The sequence below is a fragment of the Melanerpes formicivorus genome, unplaced genomic scaffold (assembly GCF_026170545.1).
Source record: "Melanerpes formicivorus ecotype bairdi unplaced genomic scaffold, bMelFor1.0.p_v2 SCAF_66, whole genome shotgun sequence".
NCBI classification, from domain to species: Eukaryota; Metazoa; Chordata; class Aves; order Piciformes; family Picidae; genus Melanerpes; species Melanerpes formicivorus.
In genome coordinates, this window is record NW_027142418.1 from 1,891,194 (window position 1) to 1,903,625 (window position 12,432).

Genomic DNA, 12,432 nt, shown 5'->3' on the forward strand with positions numbered 1-12,432 from the left:
TATATAGTCACCAGCTAACAACTGTTAACCTTCTCATTCTCCTATATAATCTCACAAACAGATGATTAATTTGTCCCAACTATGACAATCAACTACTACAATCCCCCCCCCCCCCCCCCCTTTTTTTTTTCTTCTTTTTATTTGTAGATTCTCTTGCAAATCCTACAATTGTTTTTCAAATTGAGCCAGAGCCTCCGTGGCTGCCTCAGGGCTGGAGTCTGTCTCAGAATGTAATTCTTGTGTTATCATTAGATTGGCTTTCTCAATGCTCTGATTTACAAAGGAAACAAGCTTATTAATCATAGTATCAGTCAGGGTTGGAAGGGACCACAAGGATCAGCTAGTTCCAACCCCCTGCCATGGGCAGGGACACCCCACACTAGATCAGGCTGCCCAGAGCCTCATCCAGCCTGGGCTTAAACACCTCCAGGGACAGGGCCCCAACCACCTCCCTGGACACCCATTCCAGGGCTTTACCACTCTCAGGGGGAAGAACTTCCTCCTCACCTCCAGCCTGAATCTCCCCACCTCCAGCTTCATTCCATTCCCCCTAGTCCTATCACTACCTGAGAAGCCCTCAACCTGGCCTTGAACACCTCCAGGGAGAGGATATCCACAGCCTCCCTGGGCAACCTGTCCCAGTATCTCCCCACCCTCACTGGAAAGAATTTCTTCCTCATCTCCAGTGTCAGTCTCCCCTCTTCCAGCTCAAAGCCTGTTACAACAAGCTCTCCTTAGAAGTCCCTCCCCACTTCTCCTGTAGGAGCTTTTTAGAAGGGCCTGCTGTGGTAGGATGAGAGACCTGTCACAACAAGCCCCTGTGCTGGTGGATGTGTCAGTGTCACTGCTGTGACCTTTTATTTGCTTTCAATAGAATAGAATAGAATAGACCAGACCAGGTTGGAAGAGACCTTCAAGATCAGTCCAACCCTTCAACCAATCCAACCCACCTAAACAACTAACCCATGGCACCAAGCACACCATCAAGTTTCCTCCTGAACACCTCCAATGATGGTGACTCCACCACCTCCCCGGGCAGCCCATTCCAGTGGGCAGTCACTCTCTCTGTGTAAAACTTCCTCCTGACCTCCAGCCTAAACCTCCCCTGGCACAGCTTGAGACTGTGTCCTCTTGTTCTGGTGCTGGCTGCCTGGGAGAAGAGACCAACCTCTGCCTGTCTACAACCTCCCTTCAGGTAGTTGTAGACAGCAATAAGGTCTCCCCTGAGTCTCCTCTTCTCCAGGCTAAGCAACCCCAGCTCCCTCAGCCTCTCCTCATAGGGCTTTTTTTTGCCCTTCTCTGGACACGCTCCAGCAAGTCAACCTCCTTCCTAAACTGAGAGGCCCAGAACTGGACACAGGACTCGAGGTGTGGCCTAACCAGTGCAGTGTACAGGGGCAGAATGACCTCCCTGTTCCTGCTGGCCACACTGTTCTTGATTCCATTCATAAGAGAGTGGTTTCTTACTAAGTAAACATGAGGCAAGATGATGCTGCAGTGCCAAACATTCACCTTGTGTCTTAGAATTCTGTTCCAGGAGCTATTCTTACCACTGACAACCACCTTCTAGTGCAGACAGTGAAAAACATGTGAAGCATCTCAATGTTACAGAGGTTTTCTTCCTAAACATAGACTGCACCAGTCCAGATCTCCATTGGCTTGATGATTGCACTATTGCCTTGATGATCACACTCAAAGAGTGATGGTCAGTGGCTGTTTAACATCTTTGATGGCCTTATGGGCAGAAGGATCAAGGCACCCTGAGCAAGTCTGTGGATGACAGAAAGCAGCCTTCCAGTACCTGAAGGTGGGCTGAACAAAGGTGTGGAGTGACAGGATGAGGAATGATGGCTTCAGGCTGGCAGAAGCTTGATTGAGATCAGACATTAGGAAGAAATTCTTCCGCATGGGGGGAGTGAGGCACTGGAACACTTTGCCCAGGGAAGTTATGGAGCCTCCAAGCCTGTAAGTATTGAAAGCCAGGCTGGATGGGGCCTTGAGCAAGCTACTCCAGTGGGAGGTGCCCCTACCCACAGCAGGGGAACTAGCTGATCTTTAGGGTCCTATCCAACCCAAACCATTCTAAGATTTGGTATGTGAAAGCACCATGTAACCTTACTGCAGAAGCAGACCAGAAATTCCTGCAGCAGGAGAATTGAGTGTCTGCCTCAGAGTATCCCTAGGAGTTGGATTTGGCAGTACTGATGGATGAGAAGCTGGACAGGAGCAGGCAGTATGAGCTTGCAGCACAGAAGGCAAATCACATCCTGGGCTGAATCAAAAGATGGTTTGCCAGAAGATCCAGAGAGGTGATTCTGCTACTGTCCTCTGCTCTGCTGAGACCTCAGCTGAAGCACTGTGTACAGGTCTGGAGCCCTCAGTACAGGAAGGACATGGAGCCGATAGAGCAGGTCCAGAGGAGGGCCACGAAAATGATCAGGGGATTGGAGCAGCTCTGCTACAAGGACAAGCTGAGGGAACTGGGGGTTTTCAGCCTGGAGAAAAGGAGGCCCTGGGGGAGACGTGATAGCAGCCTTCCAATACCTGAAGGGGGCTATAAGAAGGCTGCAGAGAGACTTTTTGCAAAGGCCTGCAGGGACAGGACCAGGGGCAATGGCTTCAAACTGGAGAAGGGCAGATTTGGATTGGATGTCAGGAACAAGTTCTGCACCATGAGGGTGGTGGAACAATGGAATAGGTTGCCCAGGGAGGTGGTTGTGGCCCCATCCCTGGAGATACTCAAGGTGTGGCTGGACAGGGCTCAGAGCAACCTGATCTAGTTGGGGATGTCCCTGCTGAGTGCAGAGGGGTTGGACTGGATGAGCTTTGGAGGTCCCTTCCCAGCCTGGACCATTCTATGATTCTGTGAATGCATGTGAGGCCAACATACGTTGCTATCTCACAGTGACCAATTCTTCACCCAAGAAAATCCTGAGGGCAGAATGAGAGTTTCCTGATAAATGACCTCTAAAGCTCAGGAACTGGGTTTAAATAGTTGTTGTGGATCAGGTTATTCATCTTTGAAAGAGACAAGAGGTGGGAGAAGCTTTTGTCTTTCCTGGCTTGTGCTTTACTTAGAACGGAGGATTCTGAGAATCTGCTAAGCAGCAAGAAACTGGCCTTGGTAACCAAATAGTGACAATTATCATATTTTAACCCAAAGGAAGAGGGGGAAAAAAAAAAATCTCATTTTCTGATGTGATCATTTGTAATTTGACAGCATGAGTCACTTGTGTTGTTGTGGGTGAGTCATAAATAGAGGAGGCACTAAAAGAGTTATTTTTCAGAACGTACTGAGATGCCAAACCGCTCCTCACAAAATGATGCTAATAAAGGCAGGATTCCATTGGACAGGCAGAGCTCATTTCACATGGTTAACAAATTACTGATGAAAACTGCTAATTTATGAACTGCTTTTACTGGTTCTAAGGTTTATTTTTCTGTAAAAGCCGATTAGCCTGCCCTTAATGGAGCTGCACCAGCACAGGTGAGGGCTGACCTGCTGGAAAGCAGCTCCATGGAGAAGGACCTGGAAGTGGGGGACAAGAAGTTCCCCATGAGCCAGCAATGTGTCCTCATAGCCAAGAAGGTCAGTGGTCTCCTGGGGTACATTAAGAGAAGTGTGGTCAGCAGGTCAAGGGAGGTTCCTGCTCTCTCCTCTCCCCTCTCCTCCTCTCCCCTCTCCTCCTCTCCCCTCTCCTCCTCTCCCCTCTCCTCCTCTCCCCTCTCCTCCTCTCCCCTCTCCTCCTCTCCCCTCTCCTCCTCTCCCTTTCTCCCCCTCTGAAAATACATCTAGATTACTGGGCCCAGTTCTGGGCTCCCCAGTTCGAGAGAGACAGGGAACTATTGGAGAGAATTCAGCAGCGACTATGAAGATGATTAAGGAAATAGAACATCTCTCTTATGAGGAAAGACTGAGAGCCCTGGAGCTGTTGAGCCTGGAGAAAAGCAGCCCCAGAGGGGATCTAATCAATGCTCAGCAAGAGCTAAAGGGTGGGGGGCAAGTGGATGGGGACAGGCTTGTCAGTGGTGGTGCAGAATTGCATAATGGTGTGGGTTGGAAGGGACCCCTGGGGATCATCCAGTCCAATCCCCCCCTGCTAAAGCAGGGCACCCACAGCAGCTTGCCCAGGATCACAGTGGTCGGGGGGTTCAGAATCTCTCCAGAGAAGAAGACTCTACAACCTCTCTGGGCAGCCTGCTCCAGGGCTCCAGCACCCTCATACCAGACAAGTTTCTCCTCCTGTACAGATGGAACCTCCTGGGTTCCAGTTTGTGCCCACTGCCTCTTGTCCTGTCACAGGCTTGGTGAGGAGCAGCTGAGGGAACTGGGGGTGTTTAGTCTGGAGAAAAGGGGGCTTAGGGGAGACCTCATTGGTCTGTACAACTCCCTGAAAGGAGGTTGGAGCAAGGTGGGTGCTGTCTCTTCTCCTTACTATCAGGTGATAAGAGGAGAGGAAATGGCCTGAAATTGTGCCAGGGGAGGTTTAGGTTGGAGATTAGGAACAATTTCTTTGCTGCAAGAGTGGTCAGGGATTGCAACAGGCTGCCCAGGGAGGTTGTGGCGTCACCATCCCTGGAGGTGTGGCCATACAGTTGGGATTTAGTGGCCGTGGTGGTGTTGGGTTGATGTTTGGACTTGATGATCTTAGAGAGCTTTTCTAGCTGAAACAATTCCATGGTTCTGCAATTCTATGACTAGATACTCCTCTAACTAATGCTGCCTCTGCTGTTGCTGGTGGGTATGTATCAAACCTCATTACCTTCCAGCTGCAAACCCCCTCCAGTCTGTGTAGACTACTTGGACTCTGTGGACATTACTCTCTCCACAGAAGTTTCTATTCACAGTTCTGTCATTGTCCCTTGCTAGTCATTGCTGGGTTTGAAGCTCCTGGCAAGGTCCTGGTGGTAATTTGTGGTTTCATTCTTTTGCTGGGTTGATGTTTTATTTCCTGCTGCCTTGAGATTACCAATAACAATAAATAACTTTCAATTCTAGCCCAAGACTTATCTCTGAGGGAGGAAAAAGAAATAGGTTGTCCCGAGCACCTGACCTCAGCTGGCTCATTCCCACTGCCAGCTGCTTCTCACATGAGAGGAAAATGAGTAAAATTAGCAAACAAAGAAATATTCTCAGCAAGTACCCAAACATTTAAGGCTAAACATCCTCCTTGGAATGCCAAGGTTTGATTCCAAACAAGCAGCTGAATTGAAGGATTATTTTGATAGCCTTGTAGAAACATTGGTCTACTGGAGATGTTTAAAGGTCAGCTAGAGTGCTCTGGGGGGATGTTTGCTGATGCTGGGTTTTGGTTTTTTTTGATGGCTGGCTACTTCTGGGCATTTTGCCTTCCTAGGGCATGCCCCATGACAGGCTGAGACTCATAATCTGTGTGTATGAGGCTCACAGGATGTTAGGGGTTGGAAGAGACCTCTGGAGGTCTTTGAGTCCAACCCTCCTGCTAGAGCAGGACCATAGAATCCAGCACAGGTCACACAGGAACACATCCAGACAGGGCTGGAAAGGCTCCACAGAAAGAGACTCCACTCTGGGCAGCCTGTTCCAGCACTCTGGGACCCTTAACAGTGAAGAAGTTCTTCCTCATGGTGAGGTGGAACTTCCTGTGCTGGAGTTTCCATCCATTGCTCCTTGTCTATCCCAGGGCACAAGTGAGCAGAGGCTGTCCCTGTCCCTTCCTTCCTGACCCCCAGCCCTCAGCTATTGATAGACATTGATCAGATCCCCTCCAAGTCTTCTCCTCTCCAGACTAAACAGCCCCAGGGCTCTTAGCCTCTCCTCATCAGGCAGTGCTCCAGTACCTCAGTCATCCTTGTAGCCCTCCCTTGGACTCTCTCCAGCAGATCCCTGTCCCTCTTGAACTGGGGAGCCCAGAATCAGATGCAATATTCCCGGTGTGGCCTCACTAGGGCAGAGTAGAGGGGGAGGAGAATCTCCCTGGATCTGCTGGCCACATTCTTCTTAATGCACCCCAGGATCCCATTGGCCTTCTTGGCCACCAGGGCACATTGCTGTCCTGTGGAGAACTTCTTGTCCACCAGGACTCCCAGGTCCTTCTCCACAGGGCCTCCTCCCACAGGTTATTACCATGGCTGTAGCTTCCACATTCCTTCCTACTAGCAAATTGTGAATATGTTTGATTTGTTTTTGGCCTCTTAGGTATGAGATCCTACCTTCTTCTTTGTCTGCAGAGTTTCCTGAATTGAGATATTGAAGAAGCAGAGAGTAGTTGCTACCCTTCTACATTTATTTAATACATTATTGCTAATTTACCCTGAAATACCTTGAGGGACATAGAATGTAATTTAGGCTTAAAACATGATACAGCAATTTCATTTTTCTGCCAGCTTTATTCTTCTAAAAGCACTGAAGGACAGAGAACTCTGATTGATTTTCAGCTGTGGGATTGCAGTACCACAGTACAAAACACCAGCTGTAAGAAGAAGGTGAGGGCAGCATCAGGTACGGTGCTGAGTTTTAAGGTCACAGAACACTGTAACACACAGTCCAGATTCAATCAAAGAGTCTTTGTGACCTCCACTGTGCAATACGGTGCCTGGGATATCAAAATGTTTTCCTCACAGTCTGTAGTTGAAAATGTGGCAGTTCCAGACACTGTTCAAAGTGGGAGATTGGCCTGAAAAACCTGGGAATTATTCATCAAATGTTGGCTTTCAGTTTGGGGCCCTCACCACAAGAAGAACATTGAGGGGATGGAGCAGCTCCAGAGAAGGACAATGAAGCTGGAGAATAGGGCTGGTGAGGAGCAGCTTAGGGAACTGGGGTGGTTTAGTCTGGAGAAGAGGAGGCTGAGGGAAGACCTCATTGCTCTCTGTAGCTCCCTGAAAGGTGGCTGGAGCCAGATGGGTGTTGGTCTCTTCTCCCTAGTAACAAGTGATAGGATGAGAGGAAATGGCCTCAAGTTGCACCAAGGGAAGTTTAGGTTGGGCTTGATGAACAATTTCCTCCTTAAAAGGGTTGTCAAGGACTGGAACAAGCTGCCCAGGGCAGTGCTGGAGTCCCCATCCCTGGCAGAGTGGTTTCAAAGCTGTGTAGATGTGGCGCTGAGGGCCACAGTGGCGCCCTGGCAGTGCTGGGTTATCGTCTGGACTCACCAGTCACAGCATCACAGTATAACTAAGGTTGGAAAGGACCTCGAGGATCATGGAGTCCAACCTATCAACACTGACCCCATGACTAGACCATGGCACCAAGTGCCACATCCTATCTGCTCTTGAACGCCTCCAGGGATGGTGACTCAACCACCTCCCTGGGCAGCACATCCCAATGACGAACGACTCGCTCGGTGAAGAACTTTCTCCTCACCTTGAGTCTAAACCTCCCCTGGCACAGTTTGAGACTGTGTCCCCTTGTTCTGGTGCTGGTTGCCTGGGAGAAGAGACCAACCCCTTCCTGGCTACAACCTCCCCTCAGGTAGTTGTAGAGGGCAATGAGGTCACCCCTGAGCCTCCTCTTCTCCAGGCTAAACAATCCCAGCTCCCTCAGCCTCTCCTCATAGGGCTGTGCTCAAGGCTTCTCCCCAGCCTTGTTGCCCTTCTCTGGACACCTTCAAGAGTCTCAATGTCCTTCTTAAACTGAGGGGCCCAGAACTGGACACAGTACTCAAGGTGTGGCCTAACCAAAGCAGAGTACAGGGGCACAATGACTTCCCTGCTCCTGCTGGCCTGTAGTCCTGGAGGTCTTTTCCACCCCTCACTGTTCAGATTCTGAGATGCATTCTCTCTGTATCACAAGCCACCAAGACCTTTCTGTGCATGCAGGTTATTGTTCTCTCCAAGAATGTCCTGTAGTTCCATGGACATAAAGCTCTTAGTAACCATCCTTCTGCTGAGTGCAGGAGCCCCATCACCTGAGCCACTGGTTTGCTTCTGCCCTTGCAAATGTTGCAGCATTTGCTTTGCCTGCAGAAGGGTTAGGGTGGGGTGTTTAATGTTGGCAGCTGGAAAGTCTGGAGATCAGATTTTGTAAAATTTCTTTTTGAGAGTGCAAATAATTCCACTTTAAAAGAAAGAAAGTTTTGCAAAGTCTGGCCATGCATTTATTAACTTATTTGTTCATTATCTGGGCTGTTTCTGGCCAGCTTCAGCACAGGGAGAGCCCTTTCAGTAGCTCATTAGTGATATACCTAGAGGGATCAAGCCAGCATCTGTTCATGGGAGCAGTGGCAAAGGGAAAATGCAGCTCACATTGGCACCTGCAAGCCTCAGTAAGTGCAAAACTATATAAAATTCAACTTCTTCACACCCCACCTTTTCATTTTGCTTAGGAGAATGGTGCTAAATAAATGTGGTTCATCAATCGCCAGGGTCAGAGCCTGTACAAGAGCCTGTGCGCTCATGCAGCTTCTGTGGAGACTGCCCCATGGCCTCTTGGGCAGAGAAGTGGCAGCAGACTGATATTTTGGTTACCCAGGCAAGTATTTGCAGCAGCAGCAGCCCTTCCCTGTTACCAGCATGCCTCCTTCAACCTGACTCTACAGCGTGGCCTGAATGGGCTGCATGTCACCAGCTTGCTGAGAGTGTGCTGAAAACTTCTGCTTCCCATTCCAAAGCAACATACTCTGCAGTAGGAATTATTTCATTTGGTAGTACCTAGGTGGTACCTTGGTTAATGGGTATCATAGTATCAGTCAGGGTTGGAAGGGACCACAAAGATCATCTAGTTCCAACCCCCCTGCCATGGGCAGGGACACCCCACACTAGATCAGGCTGGCCAGAGCCTCCTCCAGCCTGGTAGTGCAGTGTTGGTGTTGCCCTGGTCAGATTCTGGGATTTCTCACCAAAAGAATCACAGAATTATTAGAAAAGGCATCTAAGATCACTGAGTCCAACCATCAACCCAACACCACCGTGGCCACTAAACCATGCCTCCACATGCCGTGGGCACACACTTCTTGAATGCCTTGAGGAATGGTGACTCCACCACCTCCCTGGGCAGCCTCTTGCAATGCCTGACCACTCTTGCAGCAAAGCATTTTTCATGACCATAGAATCACAGAATCATAGAAGGGTTTGGGTTGGAAGGGATCTCCAAGGGTCATCCAGTCCAACCCCCCTGCAGCCAACAGGGACATCCTCAACTAGATCAGGTTGCCCAGAGCCCTGTCTAGCCTCACCTTGAATATCTTCAGGGAAGGAGCCTCAACCACCTCCCTGGGCAACCTATTATTCCAGTGTTCCACCACCCTCCTGGTGCAGAACTTGTTCCTAACATCCAATCTAAATCTGCTCTGCTCTAGTTTGAATCCATTGCCCCATGTCCTATCATTGCAGGCCTTTGCAAACAGTCTCTCTGCAGCCTTCTTGTAGCCCCCTGCAGGTACTGGAAGGTTGCTCTTAGGTCTCCCTGAAGTCTTCTCTTCTCCAGGCTGAACAGCCCCAGCTCCTCATGGCAAAGCTGCTCCAAGCTGCTGATCATTTCTGTGGCTCTTCCCTGGACCTGTTCCATCAGCTCCATGTCCTTCCTGTATTGAGGGCCCCAGAGCTGGACATAGCATTCCAGGGGAGGTCTTACCAGAGCAGAGGACAGTGACAGAATTGCTTCTCTATATGTGCTGGCCATGCTTCTTCTGATAGCCAACCTAGATCCACCCCTCAAGACCCCTAGTAGGTTCTGAACACTTTTTGTAGGAGTAACACTTAACAGTCTGACTTAGGTCACAAAAACAGAGAGTCTGGCCTGTGCAGCTTGCTTGGTCTTCCTGGAGCTTTTTTTAATGTGTTCTATCAGTCAATCCTTTGGCAAAAGGAGGAGATAAAACCAGCTTCCCCTGACTGTCCCCCATTTGGGATCCTTACAGAACATGTAAGCTGGTGAGTGGCCTGGGGAATCAGTTTGATGAAGAGAGACTGAAGGAGCTGGGGATGGTTAGTTTGAAACAGAGGAGGAGGCTGAAGGGACACCTCATGGGTCTCTACAGCTACCTGAAAGGAAATTGTGCAGAGGTTGGTGCTGGTCTCTTCTCACAGGTCATTAGTGATAGAACAAGAGGGAATGGCCTCAAGCTGCCACTGCGTAGGGTTAGACTGGACAGTAGGAAATATTTTTTCATGGAGAGAGTGGTTGGGCACTGGAATGTGCTGCCCAGGGAGGTGGTGGAGTCACCAACCCTGGATGTGTTTAAAGGTGGTTTGGATGTGGTGCTTGGGGCCATGGTTTAGGGGTGGCCCTTGCAGAGTAGGGTTCTGGGTTGGGCTTGGTGATCCTGAGGCTCTTTTCCAACCTGAATGTTTCTGTGATTCTGTGACAAAGACTCCAGAATGCTGTGACACCAGCCAAGGATAATTCAACCTCTTTGGCTTAAGCCTAATGTGCCAAATGTGCCACACTGTGTGTAAATGAGGCCTCTGTTTCTTCTTATGGTTTCTCTTCCATGTATTTGGTAAGTTCTATGTCCTTTTAAACAAAAAAACAAAAACCCAACCCAAAGCAAGCCAACAAACCCATAGTGAAAGGAAAGCTGGGCCATGGACAGGATTTCCACTGCAAAGCTTTGAATTTGCTTTTTAAAAGTAGCACAACTGATAACCAACAGCACAGCAAATGTGTTCAGCTTATGTAAGGCAGATGTCATAGATGTGACCTGGAATGTAAAAGTCAGCCTGTGCTGGATTCTTCTTCCCAGCTTTAATGAGTAACTATATTTTTAATGTGCTTATTTCATAGTGCAGCTATTTTTAAAGGAACTCTGCTTACTTGATGTTTAAAAATCATCTTAAAGGGTTGTGTAATTCCAGTGTTGTTCACAGTTCCCCATGAGGGTGCTGAGGCACTGGAACAGGTTGCCCAGAGAAGCTGTGGAGGCTCCAAGCTTGGATGTGTTCAAGGCCAGGTTGGATGGGAGCTTGAACTTGGGCTGGTGGGAAGTGTCCCTGCCCATGGCAGGGGGTTGGAACTGGATGAGCTTTAAGGTCCCTTCCAACTCAAACCATTCTGTGATTATGATTCCAGGGATTCTGTTGATGATCTGGGAAATGGAATCTATAGCACTCACTTGCCTGCATCCAGAAGGCTCCAGAAGTTAGTGGTGGTGGCAGTAATAATCATAGGCATTAAATTGCTGTAGCCTCTGCACTGTAATGAGCAGAAATGATAGTTCAGCATGAAAATAATTGACTTATTTTTGTGAAGTCACTAAATGTATCTTAGCTCCTTGGAATCCTCTCAGCTTCATTTTCTTCAAGTTCAATTGTTATTTTTTCCCCACTATCAGGAGAATTATCTTTATCTTAAAGCTTTCACTTCTACTATTGCCTGTCTGGAATTTTCCTCAGCACTTTAATGTGTGGACATCTGTTTGCAAGCACCATTTCTGTGAAAAGCACACAGTGCCCTCAGTCCTCCTTAGCCTGCTTTGCAGCTGGGAAGAAGCTCTAATACCCAGACAGACACTTAGATTCATGTAATTGTCAGGGTTGGAAGGGACCTCAAGGATCAGCCAGTTCCAGCCCCCCTGCCATGGGCAGGGACACCTCACACTACAGCAGGTTGCTCACAGCCACAGCCAGCCTGGCTGCAAAACCCTCCAGGGATGAGGCTTCCACCACCTCCCTGGGCAACCTGTGCCAGTCTCTCACCACCCTCATGGGGAAGAGCTTCTTCCTAACATCTAATCTGAAGCTACCCATTTCTATTGCTTACGCCTGCTGGGGTAGTGAAACCACTAAACCCTGGTAAGAGTAAGAACCATTTGGGGATGGGGAAGGCCTGGAGATACCACCCAAGGCAGTGTGGTGTGCTAAAGGCATAGGGAGGTGCTTTCAGAGCTGGATGGCTGTGATTAAAACAGTGAGGGACACAACAGTGACAGTGATCTGTGAGAACACCTGCACTCCTCCTTCAGAGCAGCAGGCTTGGCTCTCACTGCCTTGGCACATCTTCTGCCTGCTCTTCCTGAAGGTCCTGTTTCCATGGAACTCTGTGTCAGTCAGCCTTTTTGGAAGCATAGCATTAGGTAACTAAGATTTTTTTCTTCTGACCCTTATTTGGAATTCAGATTGCTGCTCAACAATTTGTCTTTCCTCTCGCCATCCCACTCAGGCTCTCTGGGAGAACTGTGCTGGGCACTGATGGGATTTATTTTTGGTATCAAACCATTCATATTACTGTGTCCAGCTCTGCTGTCCCCAGCATAAGAAGGACACAGAGCTGTCGGGGAGAGTCCAGAGGAGGACCACAAAGATGATCCAAGGGCTGGAGCACCTCTGCTATGAGGACAGGCTGAGGGAGCTGGAGGTGTTCAGCCTGGAGAAGAGTAAACTCCAGGGTGACCTTAGAGCTGCCTTCCAATAGCTGGAGGGATCCTGCAGGAAGGCTGCAGAGGGACTTTCCATGAGGGTGTCTGGAGACAGGAGAAGGGGGAGTGCTTTGAAGCTGAGGGAGAGCAGGGTTAG